General features: G+C 42.4%; 1 protein-coding gene across 13 annotated transcripts in view; it reads left to right on the forward strand.

Annotated features, from left to right (window-relative positions):
- The first annotated feature begins 411 nt into the window (after positions 1–411).
- RGS6 (regulator of G protein signaling 6) overlaps positions 412–15,550 on the forward strand; it is a 483,104-nt gene continuing 467,965 nt past the window's right edge. For 3 of the 13 annotated variants that reach the window (XM_037127580.2, XM_053673235.1, XM_037127590.2), the window contains exon 1: positions 416–688. The gene's annotated coding sequence lies outside the window, so the exon portion shown is untranslated. Of the gene's footprint in view, positions 689–811; positions 893–959; positions 1,063–1,409; positions 1,512–15,550 lie in introns of those variants that run through there. The other 10 variants (XM_037127608.2, XM_053673234.1, XM_037127515.2 and 7 more) reach the window with 8 other exon arrangements.

Here is a 15,550-nt window from a genome sequence, read left to right on the forward strand (position 1 = left end):
GCACTTCGCCGCCGGCACCTTCCGCGGCGCTGGAAACAGGTGAGCCGGGCGCCGGCGCGGTCTCCGGGGCGCGCTCAGGTGCTTCGGCCCCGCCCCGCCTGCGGCCGCCGGGTCCGGGCGCAGGTGCCGGCGCCGAGGCGCGCGCGGCTGCAGCTCCGCGCCACGCCCGACAGCGGGCGCCGCTGCGGCGGCTCCGGGCGGCGAGCGGAGCCGCTTCGCGAGTTGGGGCAGCTCCTGCGCTCGGCCCTACCCGGCGGCGAGAGCTCCGCCCGGGCGCCGGCTTCCCACGGCTGCGGGAGCGGGCGGGCGCCGAGGGGGCAGACCGGCTTCCGCGGACCCCGCCGGTTCGGGGCGGGGAGAGGCGGGCGCGGGGCGAGCGCGCCGGAGACACAGACCGAGCGTCCCGCGCCCCGGCACCATGCGACCCGCCGCGCCTCCTCGCCGGCCCGGGGCTTCGCTCTCCGCTCGCTGAGCCCCCGCACTCGCCACCCCCGAAACTCGCAAAGACCAGGCGAGACGTTGGAGAGCAGCGAGGAGACTGGCCCAGACGTCCCCTGCGCCCCTAAAGAGGCTGCGGATCCCCGTTTTCTGGGCTTAGAGAGCTTTACCATGAACCTGGTGCAAGATTGGCTTTAGGACAAATTCGGAAGCCGGAGGGGGGAGTCGAGGCAATTCTTTGGTTGCTAAGGTAATTGTAGTTGTGACAACAATGGGCAAGAAACTAGTGGGGGAAAAGGTGCTTTAACGCGGCGTCCCCCACCCCACCCCCCAGTTCCTCTGTGTCGATGCCATCTCATCGCCTGGGTGTAGACGCCGGTCGCTTTCGGGAGGGTGACAGGTGTCGGGCGTGTGCGTGTGTGTGCCGTTTGGGACTGTAGAGGCACGAGCTTACGTAAGTGGCGAGGCGAGCCGACGGTGGACTCGCGTGGGACGGGGGCGGGTCTGCCCAGAAACCGCGTCCCGGGCTCCGGGGCGCTCGGAAGCGCTCGCCGCCTGGGGCCGGCGTGCGGCCGGTACGTGCCTGTAGAGACTTCGAGTGTTTCCGTGATTTGGGGATCGCAGGTAGGGCCGCTTCACTTCAAAAGCAGATCGTAAGGAACTTTTCCGCCGAAGAAGCTCGCCCATCTGTGGTTTGGAGGACGAGGAAGCGAGTCGTAGGGGTGGGTGCCCCGGTCCGGTTTGGGGGAAGAACTGCGTCAGGAGGGGAACCGAGGCACTGGCTCCCGAGAGAATGACAACTAAGCTGGTGGCCTGAACCCCTTTACAGACACTGCCAAGCTGCGTAGAGAGTGGCCCAGGGAGATAGGAAAAGTGACCCAGAAAATTTAATTTTGTTCAGAATGAACGCTGCTGTATTTTTTTAATATGATGAAGTAGGGAGGAATATTATTTCTCTTTCTCATTAAAAGGAGTGGCATTTCCATGCTACAAAATGAAGATATTTTGGATCTTATTGTTGGCTTGGAACTGTTCCCTCGGCATTAACTAGTGCGTAGGAACTGGATCTGCAGGTAATTTCTAATCAATACCTTCTAGCAGCCCCCAGGTAAAACTGCCAAATACGCAGGATTAGGTAAAAAGCCCAACGCTGGGACTTTTTTCTTACCAGAGGGGGATGACAAGTGGAAGAATGAGAACTGGGCTTGTAAATGTCCAAACGGAGTGCGAGACCGAGCTACAAGTGTGTGTGTGTTGTCAAAATGTGGTAGACAGAAAGGTCGCTGTTAGGTTTAACTTAATGTGTTAAACAAGGCTTTGAGAGTTTCATTTTCATAGGCCGACAGGTCTTTATATGGAGTGGGCACTGGGGAGTTGGTGAGAAACTTTGTGTGAGTTGCATATTTTTATGCTACTTATTCTTCTTATTAATTTTGCAATGCATGGGACAACCGCAAAGTGAGTTGAGGACACAGGGGGATGTGACACTCTTTGGAGGGACACCTTTATCAGTAAAAGCTTGCATGCCCGACAGAGAAAACCGAGATTTTCCTTCTGAGTTCTCTGATACTGTTGTCAAGCTAAATTGTTGTGTAAATATGTAAACATTGTAGTATACGTATGTATTTCCCCCCCCAATAACTTGTCCTTTCTTGAAAGTGTTGGTAAATTCTAGAAATGTCAGCTACTGTGAGGTATTTTAATAACGTAGGTAGCCGCTGGTATTTCCTTTTTTATATTCATTACGTGGGTTCTTAACTTCTCTGTCTCCTTCAGAAAACTTAAATCAACACTCACTGATATATCCCTGAGAGTTTCAGTAAAACAATGCTAGCTTTTCCTCAAGCAGCACATTTTGCTTTTCAAGTGAAACATTCATTACAACAGTGCTTTTACTGCAGAAACGTCTCTTTAAATGAGACAGTTATTTATTTATTTATGAATGATTTGTGGAGTAAGATAGCCAGCATAGGTATATTTTAAACAAACAAATATTTCTCGTGAAATGAAATTCCACACACACACACAAAACATGTTTTAATTGAAGCACAGTTGACATACAATTTTATATTGGTTTCAGGTGTCCGGCATCATGATTCGACATTTGTATGCACTGTGTTACGATCAGCAAGTGAAGTTACCCTCTAAAAGGATATTTAGGAGAACAAACTTTGCCAGTAATTTTGGGTGTCTGATGGTCCACAGGGACAGACTTTTATGTGAAAGTAGGATCATTCTGTTTCTTATTTCTCTGATAATCTTCCCTGTATTTTATCCCCTGGACTTCTTGGACTTTGCCAGGAACTGCCAAACATTCTGTTTTGTGCTGGGGGTTAAGTGTCAGGGAGATGGGAGTGAGGAGCTCTGGGTCACATCAACACTTTTCCAAAGAGATGACTTCCGAGATCCCAGTGCTGGGATGAAATCTCCTTGAGCCTCAGAGTTAGCTTGTCTTAATTCATAATGCTTTGAACCTCGGAAAGCATTTAACCTCTTCATTTTTAGTGCCAGCTGGAAGGAATATATTTACTGAATTTCATCTTCATTGTAACATATGGCATGATATAAATAATTACTACACACACACTGTCCTGCTGTATGGAGAGAAATAGAATTACAAAATAAACCTTCATGTTCAGTTATATGGATGTAACATTTCAAAAAAAACAGTTTTACTTTTTTTTTTTTTTATTACCGAAGTAATATATAAGCATTGGGACATGGTCAGGAAACTACCAAGAAAAAAAGATTACTTGTAATTCTCCCACAGATGGTGAGCCACTGTTGACATTTTTGCATACTCTATCTTCTTGCGGACTTTATTCTGATCACACTATTCATTGGATTTTTGCCCCTCCCCTGAGCCCATCCCCAAATTTCAGATCTGTAAATGGAATTTAGGTATGTGTCAGAGGTTTGGAAAATTACTGCTAGTTTTCTGGATGGTTTTGATTTTTGGATGGTTTTGATTTCTGGATGGTTTAGATCAGGTTTTAATTTGTGTTAATGATCCTTATTTTCAAAGAGAGTAGTTTCTCTGTTTATCCGTTTTCCTTGAAAAGCAAGATTTGCACTTTGAGTCAGCACTTATGGGGCTCCCCATAAGATTCAGGGAGTAAAGCATCAGAAAAGAAATGGAACATTGGCCATTCTGGGCAGGAGGCCTTAGTTTTGGTTTCAATCCCGTGGCCAACTCACGTGGCCTTTGCCCTCTGGGCCTCTGTTTCCTCAAAGATCAAGTAACAGTTTCAGATTTAGCTCAATAAGCTAACACAATCCTTGTTGTTCTTATGTTTGTTGAGGATAATTTTTGTTTGGAGTGGGCTCTTTAGAATACAGTTGGCTGGGGGGTCGCCCTGAGAGTTCCGACTCAGTTGACCTGGGGTGGGGCCTGAACGTTACATTTCTAACCAGTCCCCAGTGATGCCGACTCTGCTGGTCTGGGGACCACAGGGAGATCTACGGAGTAAGCCCCTTGGGGGCAGAACACCGTTTCATTTTCCTTTGCATCCCCCTCTTCCATGCCCAGCGATGTACCTACCTGCCAGTCGGCACTCAATAAGTGTTCGTTGAATCAGAATCAGTTTTTCTCTATGGGGGAAAAACTTTCTGAAATGGTCAAGAGAAGGGAGCTCATCCTCCGGCATTTGGAACAGTGAAGTCTGTGATGAGAGTAGTGATCAGTCATGAAACAAAGTTCTTCAAACCACAAGAAAAGCAAAAATGCCCTCAACTTGGTGGTTAAAGTGAACAGTAGACCTAACGAGTTGTGTTAAATAACGACTCAGAGTACCTGCTTGAGATGCGACAAGCCACAAAGCTTATCCAGTGCTTCACTGTCGCTGAGAAAATTCATTTTCTGCCGCAGCTACATTCCTGTAAAGGGAGAGGGAGGAAATTCGCTATTAATTACTCTACTTACCAAAGCAGCAGGTAAAGAAAGCAGGAGTCCAGACACCACCCCTTACACACGCCTACACACGCCTACACACGCCTACACACGCCTACACACGCCTACACACCCAAACAAAAGGCAGAGCAGTGCCCATTAGGGCACCACAACCATTTTATGAGATAGATGACTAAATTTCCCCTTCTATGAGAAAGCTAAGAGAGGGCATTGAGGGGCGCATTTTGTTGTTATTATTATTTTTAAAGATTTTATTTATTTATCTTTAGAGGGGAAGGGAAGGAGAGAGGGAGAGGAATATCAATGTATGGTTGCCTCTTGTATGTCCCCTGCCAGGAACTGGCCTGCAACCCAGGCATGTGCCCTGACTGGGAATCGAGCCGTGATACTCTGGTTCGCAGGCCCCCGCTCAATCCACTGAGCTACACCAGCCAGGGGAGGGGTGCATTTTATAGCTAGGAGAGTCCAGGAAGCTGAAATACCCCTCTTTTGGTCTCCCTTGTGTGGCTACTTTGTGTCTAGAAAATGAACCCTTCCTTTGTACTTAGGTGTTGGACACGGTACAGCCATTTTTATCTATGGCAACCTTAAAAAATCTGTAAATACCGGGTCTGGCACAAATAACACCCTCTTTATTACATAAAAATCTTTTATTACAAAATCATAAGCATGTAATTCTGTGACATAACAATATCCCACTGAAGCACATCATATGATGTTATAGGTGAAATGTTCACATTGCTGTCCGTCTCGTGCGAGACATTCACACGCCCTGCCAACTACACTCTGTGGCGTTACTTCTGCCAGACCCTACATTTGAGCATGAGCCAAGTAGCTGCCAGTGTGATGGAGGCTACTCCAGTGAGGTGTGCTGGAGACTGGCTGTCTTGGATTTTCTAAACACTTAGGTGAAACCGTCAGAGGAAAAGCCATCTTGAAGTTCCCTTACTCACTCGTGTCTGTCCTCCCCAACATGCTATTTTCTTGCCCAGGGGGGAGTGCACGTTAAACTTCTGAGTGTCCTGCGTGAACGTGAACTTGGCGGTGACTTCCCCTCGGAAATACTCAAGATACTAGGCCAGCCCCGAGCTGTGACAGAGAGCTGTGATCAGTGCTCCTCAAGTAGCATAACAGGCCTTTTGAAGCTGTTGTGTTTCTGAACCTAAATTTCCTCATCTATAAGTGGGAATAAAAATATATCCCTTGAATGTATGTGGCTATGAGGAGAAAATAGTACACCATGTAGCGTACTGGGCACAGTAATTCAAGAAGAAGGACCCGGTCACACTACACTACTTTTCTACTAATATTAATAATCAGTTGTTGGTTTGCAACCTCAGGAATTCCATCGGTGAAATCTGAACCCAGCTCCCATACACGGAGGGCAAAGAAAGAGGCAGACTGCTCCAGACTGGTAGGTGGCAGGTGTAATAAGTAAGGGGGCATATGAGGCTTGAGCGACTGTAAGAGTAGATTTCCACTCCTGCCCCCTTGAATCTTAAAAGTTTATACAGAGATGCCAAGGTTGTGGGCTCGGTACCTGGTTGGGGCCATGCTAGAGGCAACCAATTGATGCTTCTCTCTGCATCAATGTTTCTCTTTCTCTAAAATTGATGAGCATGTCTTCGGGAGAAGAATAAAGAGTTTTATTTTAAAGTTTATACAAAGGCCTTAACAGGGTTCAGTCATATACCCTGACCAGGTGATCTCAACAACACCTTATTGTGTCAAGGCCGTGTTCTTGAAAATGGCTCCCACTGTGGAAAGAGTGGGTGGAACAATCACTCTAAGATCGGGGGAGGGGTGAGGAGCTGCCAGCTGCCGGATCCCACTCTTAAGTTAACCGAGGGTCACATCCTCTCAATAACTTCCTCCAAAAGGAGTCTGTTGGGAAATAAGGATTTCAGGGTCATGGTTCCCCCCATTTTTTATGTCTCTGAGGGACTCCTGAGGCCCTGGGAGAATCCTGCTCCATTGTTGTAACATTGGATTTGAGGAGGCTTGTAGGAAGCAACTCGCCCAGACACTGAGTGGAGAGGGGGGAGGGGGGAGGTCTTCGTGGGTGGCAGCCAAAGATGTGTGGGCTCCCTGGAGCCTCAAGGCCATTAGTCACTGGAAGGAAGCTAAGTGCGCCATTGGTATCTCTCGAGCCAGACGGTGACCCACAACCGGAACGGGGCCCTGTGCTATTTTTTTCCTGTACCCTTGGTATCTCTTACAGCCAAGGCACATGGTAGGAGAGGATAAATGTTTGCTGAGTTACTGACTTTCAGAGTGACAGCTATGGGTGGGTGGACATGGGAAGAAGGGTGGACTAGCGTTGGTGCAGACACTGGACTGCCTCCAGTGCAGCTGTATGTATGGACTGGTCTGCGGGCAAGTGTGTAGACGGGCACGAGTCTGGATGGGTGGACTGGTACAAGTGTGAATGCAAAGTGCAAATGGTGTTAACCTTCATTCTTGCGTGCCTGATTCTACCCAGCTAGATTCACCTCAAATCTTCTTTTGTAATTAATTATACATTGATGTTTGTCTTTCTCTTGGGGCTGTGGTCTGTTCTGTCTTTTAACCATAATTTTATCCTGTCCCAACACAAAGCCACACGCATAGTAAATGCTTGAGGAAAAAATGGTTTCCTAAACAAAAAGTCGTCCAGGCTACAAAACTGGATCTCTCCTGTAGCAATGGACTGATCTTATGAAATGGCAGCGCTTATAAAGCTTTTTGCAAGTCAAAGCCTTTTAAGAAGAATTAGGTGGCTTTACTCCCAACTTTATAGATGAAGAAACCAAAGCTGAAACAGATGTTCAGCACTCGCCCGATGTTAGATGGTTATTGAATAGAGAAACCAAGATTTAAATTCAGCTCTTCTCTGACCGCAAGTCCCGAGTGTCTCTGATTTGCCACAAGGTGACAAATAGATGGAAACCCTACCCTGGAGAAAATCGTTTCAGTTGTCTTGGAAATGATAAAAACCAACAGAAATTAACAATAAAGGATATTAAGTGAGAGGAATATGTGGACTTTTGTAAGTCCGATTAGATGGCAAATAGATGACAAAGACAGTAAATACAGTTCAATTCAGAGAGAACATTGTGTAATCAGATCTTGGAGAGATGGGCTTTGGGAAATAGAAATTTCATGGGTGAAGAGAGGAATAACGGCAAGCTTTTCAGGTGAGAGGTATTGATGATAATTGGTTGTTAAGCCAAGTGTTGCTTGCTTCCAGAGTAAGAACCAAGTTTTTGAAACATGAGACCCTCTGACCCATTTTGTGTAGAGACACTTGCGTTTTTCTCTGAAAGCCCAACAGCCACCCATGTGCTGAGTGGCGTGAGGCACTGGATCCCAGGGTTGGGCAGCGTTAGGGTCGGGTGAGGGCTGAGTTAAAAAGCAAAGAGTATGTGCTGCTCCCCTGTCTCTGGCATGCTTTGTAATCATCAGCAACTAATCCTGATTAGAAAAACATGTAGATCTCTACTGCCTGATCCAAATCAAACACTCGTTTGAACTGACTGGTTTTTTTTTTCTTTCTGCTTATGACTTCTGGAGGAAAGACAACAACTTTAAAAAATGCCCAGTGTATTTTTCTCTTAAGCTGCTATGTAAATGCTACTGTGTTCAGGTTTCAAAGCAAGCAGGAAGATGCCATTTTATTATTATTTCAGTCCATGCATCCTAAAACAAAGACCGATTCAGCAGCTGGTCAAAATAGAAAGTATGCATTCCCAAAGAATAAGCATATTTATTATATTTTATATTTCTTTAGGGGAAGGCACTTTAACTTTCACAGTGGCAGGTAGTTCAGGGGCTTGGCTGCTAGTTTCTGCTCCTAACCAGGAGTATGTGACATTAGACAAAGAAGCTTCCCACTGCTGATCTCTGTTCTCCCCTGGTGCAGAAGAGGGCTGAGAAACTGCGATTGCTTTGAAGAGAGAGTTGCCGAAAGTTGCTCTCTTTCCTCGCTGAAAGAGAGTGATCCTGAAAATCTCTGGTTTAGTCAACTCTTAGTCTGGGGGTCATGGGGAGAGTGGTGGGGGTTCCTACCCCAGGTCACCCATTGATCTAAGGTCTCCATGCTCTTCCCTGCTCCTCACTCTGCTCATCCACATGGGTAGTAAGTCCAAAGAACTTCTCTTGATAACAATGATCAGATATGGCTATTGTCAAGAATTTAAAAATTATGTAGAGGGGAAAGATGGAGAAGCAGAATGTGGTAAGACAGGCACACAGAGATGGAAGGAGGGAAGGGTTGCTTCCCACTGAGAGATTTCATGGAAGAAGCTGAATGGGTGAGTTGAACACTGGAGGGCCAATGGTTTTGGTGGCAAGACTGTGCTTGAAGCACTTTAGTGTAAGTAATAGGACAGAGATACAAAGAATATTTAATACCTCCTACTGAGAGTCAGGTCCTTAGAAACCTTCCAGGCAGAAGTCTGTTGATGAATTTCAAACTAAAGGGCAGGCAGGGATAGGTGAAATACATGTTGCAAGCAAAACTATTTAATAAATGTTTACTGAAAGAAAAAAATGAGAAAACAGTCATTTGTGAGTGGCATTTACCTCGCTTTATGTTGATAGCTGAGGATGTGCCACAGTGAATTTCTAGTTGCTTGGTACTGTTTTTCAGGATATCGCTCTCCTGCAGTGAAATACTCTTGGTGGTTTTGCTATATGACAGTCAGTGCACAGTTCCCACGCCCAGACATTCAACGAATGCCTTTGAGACTTTCAGATGGAGAGGTTGACCACCAATGCTTGGATCTTCCTATGGCTCAAGGGTGAGGTAGATAAATCTTGGGATACACTTTATATAACTTTCTTGGCAATGACTGATGAGGAAGTTCTCAGACATCTCACCACAAGCACAGGGTATTTAGCTTCACATCAAAGTTCTATTAATTCCAGATTTTTGTTTCTTGGCTTCCTTTAGCTTTCAAAAAGCATCTTTGCAAAAACCATTATCCTTCCCTCCTATTTACCTTACAACCCTCTCTTCCACTTAAAAAAATCTGTTTAATTCCCAGTTTCTTATATTTTCTCATTTTCCTTAACCAGAGCAACTAGTGGGCTCTCAAAAGTGTATTTGGAAGTAGATTGGTTTAAGTTGTTTTGCTTACTGGGAATTCATGGTGGGGGAGAGTTTCCTGGGGTTGAGATTGGTCATGTTAGTTATGTGAAGATGAACAGTGATGGACAAGACTAGAAATGCAAATTAAGGTCAGTTTATTAAGGGACTGAAGTGCCACATAAAGGGTGATGATGATGATGGTGCTGGTGGTGGTAGTGGTGATTCAGGACTTTGTTGTATGTGGATTGAAAAACTGAACAAAAGCAAAATTCAAACCAACTCAAGCAGAAAGGAATTTATCTGACTCATGTATCTGGGAATTCAGACATGGCTGGATGCAGGGACTTAAATGATACCGCAGCACTCTTACTTGATACCTCATCATCTTGACTTCCCCCTTCACTAACACTAGAGAAAAAGTATGTGGCCATTAATACATGCACTGTTACATCCTTTTAACACAGAGATGGGATGTTTTTTGTTATAGAGTCCTTAGCTCAGTCTCTGAGAAGGACCCTGGTTAGTCCTGATTAGAGTCAGATGTCTACCTTAGTCCAATCAGTGTATCCGAAAAATTCTGTCCGAGATAATTCACAGCCCCATCCTTCCCTATCAAAGGAGCAAATTTGATAGCAAAAAAGAAACAGTAACTGTGTCCACCTTCTAAACTGGCTGGAGGACTTTGGGTTTTATTTGCTGGGCAGTGGAAAGTTATTAAGAATGAATGTAGAGTATTTCAACCACTCTGAAATATCTTGTAAGAGTTGGAAGACTTTTATTATCTAAAATAAAGCTTTTGGATAATATGAGGCATTCCTTCAATGGTGTGTTTCTAATATCCTTCCACTTCTATACCAGTTCTCTCATTCAGTGACTATTGCTTGTGATCTGTGCACAACATCAGGGTGAGTGTATATAGTGGTAACAGACACAGTCTCCAGCTCCTCCACCATCTCTGTGACTGTATGCTTGCAATTGTATAATTTTTTGTATTGCTCTTTCTGAGGCAGCTGAAGTGCCACCTTGCAAACAAGAGATGTTGCATCCTTCTTCTAGAATATTTGCACTATTATTTTTTAAAACATAGAATCCTATTATACAACATATTTACAGGAAAGTACATGAATCATTGCTTAATGAAATTTTTTTTATTTTAAATATTTTATTTATTTATTTTTAGAGAGGGGGAAGGGAAAAAGAAAGGGAGGGAGAGAACATTAATATGTGTTTGCTTCTCACACGTCCCCTACTGGGGACCTGGCCTGCAACTCAGGCATGTGCCCTGACTAGGAATCAAACCGGTGACCCTTTGGCTCACAGGCTGGTAATCAATCCACTGAGCCACGCCAGCCAGGGCAACTTAATGAATTTTAAATATTATATAGATTCATTCTTTCACAATATTACCATTCTGTCAGAAACTACCTCGTCCCCTCCCAGTAACTACATACTCCCTCTCCCCACTGTGACTGCTAACCTGATTTCCATCACTGTATGTTTTCATTTTTGAAATATATGAAATACCTTTGGAATTATATATATGTATGTACTCTTTTTTGGAGCTTTTTATGTAAAGCATTGTTCGAGAGAGTCACCTATGTTGTGATGTATAGCAGTAGTTTATTCGTTTCATTGCTGCATAGCAATCCACTTTGTGATACTCACAAACTGTTTATTCATCTACGGTGGATAGGCATTTGGAACACTTCCAGTCAGTTTAAGGCTACTGTGAATAACATTGCTATAAACCTTTCTGTATGTGTTTTTTGGTGCACATATAAATGCATTTTTGTTTTGTATTTATCAAGACTGGATTTCTGGGAAATGGAGTCCATACATTCAACTTTAGTAGGTAGGTCCTTACAATGAGTTTTCCTAAGCATTGTATCAATTTATACTCTCGTAATTAGTTGATGCGTGTTTCAATTTCTCTACATACTTGTCAACACTTGGAATTGTCAAACTTTTCAAATTTGGCCATTATGGTGGATGTATAGTACTGTTTCATTGTGGTTTCAGTTTGCCCTGGTAACTGATGATTATGTGCCTTTTTAATATGTTTTTTTTTGTCATTTTCATTTAATCTTTTGTACTCCCTATTCAAGTTCATTTCCTTTTTTTCAATTGGATTGTCTATCATTTTCTTAATGATTTGTAGGAATTTTCTTTTTTAATATAAATATTTTTAACATAAATATTTACTTAAAATAGCTTTTCCTATTCTGAGGTTTGACATTTGACTGTCTTTGGTTGAATTGATATTACTTTTAATGTAATCCAATTTATCTGCCTCTTCTTTTATGGTTATTTTTCTCTGTGCCTGCTTAAGAAATTTTTGCCTATCCCAAGGCCATGAAGCTTTTTTCCTAATTTTCAGAAACCCTTTTTTTTTGTTCTGCATTTTATCTTTAGGTAAATGAATTCACCTGAGGTTGATTTTTTATCTATGGCATAAAGAGGAGATCCATATTTATTTTATTTTAACACATGTACAATTAACCCAGCATAACTTATTGAAAAACTTCTTCTTATCCGCTGTTTTGAAATGTCACCTTTGTTATAAATCAGGTGATTATTTATATGTAAGTCTCTCTCTGCTTTCTAGCCCCTTTCATTGTTCAGTTGCCCTATTATACTGATGCCACACTGTCTTAATTAATATAGCTTAATAATGTCTTGATATCCAGTGCATGTCCTCCGGCTATGTTCTTATTTAAGAATAGCTTGGTTATTCTTAGCCATTTGCTTACTATATAAATTTAAAAATTATCTTTTGATGGGATTTTGATTGAGACTGCATTAAGTCTCTGGTCCAAATTAATGTCTTTACAGTGTTGATTATTTCCATTCATTAACATGCTATCTCACTTCATGTATTTAGATCTTTCATTTCTGTTAGTGCTTTGTATTACTCTATGTTCTAAAGGAATTATACACCTTTATTGAGATATATTTCTAGTATTTAAAGTTATTTTATACTATTACAAATGATATCTTTTAAAAACATCATTTCCAGTGGTTTGTAGTGGGTGTATATAATCAATTTTTATATATTGACCTTATATCCAGTAATTTTGCTAAATACACATATTTATTCTAATAGCTCCATGTAGGTTATTATGGATTTTCCATGTATGCAATCAAATTACCAGCAAAACAGTGTTTACTTTTTCCTTGGTAATAATTGTGCCTTTTATTTCACTTTCTCGCATGTCGCATTGGCCAAGACCTCTAATATAATGGCAAATAGAAATGGTCATAGTGAGGACCCTTGTCTCGTCCCTAATCTCAGTGGGAAAGTTTTCAAAGTGTGACTATTACATATTATGGTTGCTTTGTTTCATACATACCCTTTATCAGATTAAGCAGTTCTCTTACATTCAAAATTCACTAATATTTTCATGAACACATGTTGAATTTGACCAAATGATTAAAGAGATACTTGCATGGGATCACCTCTGGCTCACCTCCTTTTTCCTCCTTTTCTCTTGTGTCTTGGTCCCATATGTATGCATCACCTAGGGAGCTCTCTTTTTAAAACTTTATCAAGCTTTTCTAGTTCTTGAGGGTTGTTCTGTCGTAAGTTAGACCCTCATTATAGGAAGTGGTAGATTCTAATTATACTATATTTGTCTTCCATCTACATAGTAGGAGTAAAACTGTAACAAAAGACCCTCAGGCCTATTCAGTTGTTATTTTTTTAACCTATATTGCCTTTGTCTGGTGAGCATTATGAATATATTTTTCGTTGTTGTCTGCTGTCTCCCGCAGAGGACAAGCCTGCTGTTGCTGCTCCAAATGCATGCCTCATGGGTCATAGAAGAGATGTATTGGTATTTAAATGCCTAGGTTTAGCAGAAAAAAGATACTGGTTTTATCTGTTCTTTTAAAAATGAAGACAGAAAACAACAAAATTCCAAGGAACGAAACTGACATTCTTTTTTAAAAAAGCCAAGAGGAGTGCCTTTCTTCGTGGGTCCCCTGGGAACGCGTCATCCTCCTCATGTGTTAGTCAGGCCCGTCTTGTGTATAAGAACTGGCAAAGCTGGTCTGTCACTCCTGCCTCTTCTCTAGCGGTCGTGCAAGCTTTCACGTAAAAGGAAAGAATAATAGAATGTGAGTTCTGCAGTCCCTGGAGTCAGTAGTACTAGTGATATTAGACAGTATAATCTTAGAACCCATACTTACAAAAATGTAAGTTCTCTCATGAGAGAGGAGAGGCATTTAGGATCTCAAGGCCCACATTCCAGTTCTGGTGCTGTTACCAACGAGCAAGGTTACATTAGAATATCACTCCATCTCTTCAGGCCTCCGTATTATCCTCTGAAAAATTAAGTGATTGGGCTTGTGCGGGAAACAAAATCATTTTAAATTTTAATTTTAATTTTTTTTAATTAATTTATTTATTATCTTTAGAGGAGAAGGAGAGAGGGAGAGAAACATCAATGTATGGTTGTCTTTCACGCATCCCCTACTGGGAACTGGCCTGCAGGGAACTGGTCTGCAACCCAGGCATGTGCCCTGACTGGGAATTGAACCGCAGTCCTCTGGTTCGCAGGCCTGTGCTCAATCCACTGAGCTACACCAGCCAGGGCCCATTTTTTAAACCTATTTATGCCTTCATTTTCACAGAACCTTTTATGCAAAGGACGAAATAGTAAATATTTTGAGCTCTGTGGGCCATATGGTCTCTGTTACAACTACACAACTCTGCCGTTGTAGCATGAAAGCAGTCATAGAGAGTGAGCAAACAAATGGGGGTTTATTTATAAAACTTTATGGACACAGAAATTTGACTTTTACCCAGTTTTCATGTGTTATAAACACTCTTCTTTCAGCTCTTTCCAACAATTTTAAAATGTAAAGACATTCTTAGCTCACAGGTCATACAAAAGCAGGCAGCAGGCCAGGTTTGTCCCTCAGGCTCTAGTTTACAACCTTGAACTAATGATGATCAGGAGTGATTGGGGAACTCACTTGTTAGGCATTGATACAGTGGTCTTTTTAAAGATATTATTTTTTCTTTCCCATGAACATCGTCCAAAAGAGTCTTACTGCTTTCTCTTGGATTAATTAAGAAATAGTAAATAAGAGCTTCTATTTTTCCTTCGTTTCTTCCTTGATGCTTGTTCTTCCTTTTTGTAGAACCAAGTTTCTGTCTTATAGAAAAGAAATCCTTCCTGAGAACTTCTTATTAGTGTTTCTTGCAGGGCGAATTTGCTAGCGAACTTGCTCAGCTTTTGGTCGCCTGAGAAAGTTGTTATTTTTCCTTCACTTTTGCAGGATAATTTCACTAGATACAGAATTCTAGGCTTGTGGGGTTTTCTTTCAACATTTCAAGTATTTCACTCCACTTTCCCTCTGGTTTCTTTCAAGATTTTCTCTTTGTCTTTGATTTTCTGCAGTGTTTTCTTTCTTTCTTTCTTTTTTTTAACCCTGATTGGTGTTTTCTGATCTTCCTGGATCTGTGGTTTGGTGTATACCATTCACTTTCCAAAGCTGTCAGTCATTATTCCTTCGAATAAGCCTTTTACTGCTTTTTTGTTCTCTTCCTGCTATTCCAATTACATTTAGGTTAGTCACGTCTTTGATTTTGTACCATAATCTCGGATGTTCTGTTCCATGTTTTAAAAATTCTTTTTCTCTCTCGTTTGTGAAGTTTATATGGAGCCTCATTAAAATTCACTGATTCCTTGGCTGTTTTGTGCCTGCCAATGAGCATTCCTAATTGGTCAGTGTTTCTGACTTTTAGCATTTCCCTTTTTAAGGATTTCTTTAAAATATGAGTTTCTGTCTCTCTGTTTTAATTACCATCTACTTTTCCCATTATAGCCTTTAACATATTTAATCATAGTTATTTTAAATTTTGTTTCTTTTTTTTTTTAATCTTCACCTAAGGATATGTTTATTGATAGAGGGGGGGGAGAGGGGCAGAAAGAGAAAGAAAAATATCAGCGTGAGAGAGAAACATAATGTGAGAGAAACGTCAGCCACTTGCCTCCCATAGTACCTGGCATCCTGACCAGGGACTAGGAATCAAACCCACAGCCTTTTAGTGTTTGGGACGAGGCTCCAACAAACCAAGCCACCTGGCCACTGAATTTCCTTTCTGATCATTTCAACGTCTCTGT

The sequence above is a fragment of the Artibeus jamaicensis genome, unplaced genomic scaffold (assembly GCF_021234435.1).
Source record: "Artibeus jamaicensis isolate MK-2021 breed Jamaican fruit bat unplaced genomic scaffold, CSHL_Jam_final contig_851, whole genome shotgun sequence".
NCBI classification, from domain to species: Eukaryota; Metazoa; Chordata; class Mammalia; order Chiroptera; family Phyllostomidae; genus Artibeus; species Artibeus jamaicensis.